Source organism: Glycine max, chromosome 6 (genome assembly GCF_000004515.6).
Source record: "Glycine max cultivar Williams 82 chromosome 6, Glycine_max_v4.0, whole genome shotgun sequence".
NCBI classification, from domain to species: Eukaryota; Viridiplantae; Streptophyta; class Magnoliopsida; order Fabales; family Fabaceae; genus Glycine; species Glycine max.
The window spans coordinates 10,684,065-10,686,255 of NC_038242.2; positions in this window are offsets into that span (position 1 = coordinate 10,684,065).

Consider the following 2,191-nt stretch of genomic DNA (forward strand, 5'->3'; position numbering starts at 1 on the left):
TATTATTATTATTATTAAACTAATCGTTTACTAATGGATGCAAGTAAAAAAAAATTAATTGTCAATAATGAATATGAAATTTCTAAAAGCAAAATTACATACAATTTCAAATAGGTGTAAATGTAATTTTGATCATCTTATTTTACTCAATTCGTAATTTTGATCCTTTCAATGTAAAATAGAAACATTTTGTTTCTCTATTTCTTTTTTTTTTAAATCCATCTTTATGGATCCCATATTTCAAAATAAAGACATTTGAATCTTTTTTAGAAAATTCACAACTTTGGTTTCCATATTTAAAAAATAATCTACAATTTTGATTCAATCTTCAACTTAAAAACAAATACAAAAACTTTTATTTGCATAATAAATTAACAAAAAATAAATGATGATTTGATTGATTTATATGTTAAAATACATAATTTTATTAAGTATTATAAAATACCAATTTATATTTTTTTCTTAGGCGAGAAGCCACACAAGTGCTCCCAACTAATTGTAATTTGGTAAGTAAAAAAATATTTTAAATATAAAGTAAAAATATTAAACATGAAATACTTGATCATTTATTTTTTTAAAGAAATTAGAAGTCATAAATATTTTAAAGCAATTAGGAATGATATATGTTTTAATTCAGATTATTCAATAACATTAATATACACAGAGAGAGAAGATATTATGCAAAAAATCTTAAAATGAGAATTAAGAACTACAACCGATAATCATTAGGTCAAGATAAAAAATACTTTAAAATTCTCAATTATTACATCTAAAATATTTTAATTATTATGTCACTCTCATTCAAGATTCAAGATTATGGTCAAGCCATCATCGTCACTATCATGGTTGTCATCATTATCACTCACCATCGAGCACATGGATTAATTGGACTGAAATTGTTCCAACTTAATTAATTTTATGATTTTGATTGTTCGATCTTTGAATATTCATTTGTGTTAAATATTAAAAAGAAAACTTTGACATTCACCGTGATCTAGGTTGCAACTAATGTTATTTAATAATTATTATTCATACGTAATTTGAATATCTAAATTGCATGATAATTATTTAATTTTGATTTCTTTTATTACTTCTTTTGTGCTAACACATTAGGAGTTTAGTTTCTTCAAAATGTTTACTTAGTAGATGCCAAAGTCAGTTAATTTAAAGTATTTTGGGTGTATTTTTTTTTGGTAGAATTACTAAGTAAAAGGCCTGAAAGAAGGTTGAAGAACTAGAATAACATGCTAAACGTGAGGGGCCAACTTGGAGGTCAGGCTTAGTGCGTTTTTGGCGACTTAGTGCGCTTTTGGTGGCTTAACAAGGTCATTTATGTCAGTTAGACTTTACATGTGCACTTAGCACGCGTGTGCAAACTTAGTGCATAGTTATTGTCAAAAAACATGATTGTGTTCCGTAATTCTACTTCAACTGACAACTCATCTCTGAGTGTTTGTCCTCTATCTCTTTATTATGTTATACTTAGTCATCTTTATTTATGTTAAATTTTATATTTCGTATCATTATTCGACAAATTGCTTAAAATAGGACATATATAAACTCTAAATACAGTCAAAGTTCATGTGAACTCGACACTCGATTTTACCGTTTTAAAATACTACTTGAATTAATTAGTACACTTGTCAAAGAGTTAACATTATTACTATTATTGTAGTATGTATATTTATGTAAATATATAAATAAAAATGATTCCTTTCCTTCTTTAAAATTAGTTACCATTTTATCTTGGTTATTTTAAAATATATTTTAAGAACAATAATAATTAGAAATATTAAATATTAAATGTAGTAAATCTATTTACATATATATAGAAATGAAAACATTGTTTTCCTTCTTCAACATTAATCATTGTAAATATATAATTAAATTTAACAATATTTTTAAGTATAATGTATTTAATACATTCAAAATATAATAATTTATTAAATGTATGGATTTCTTATGAGTATATATACATTAAAACTGTTTTATTAAATAAAATAACTATTCCAAATAAAATATTTAGTTATCTCTTTATATATTTTAAAATCTATATTTAAGTCTAGAAAGTGAGATAACACAAGCTCATCTTTATAGAATAAGTGAAAGAATACAAGTTTATCTTCACAAAAAATGACCACAAGAAGAATCATCGGTCTCAGCTTTGTCTTGAGAATTATGTATATTGTTT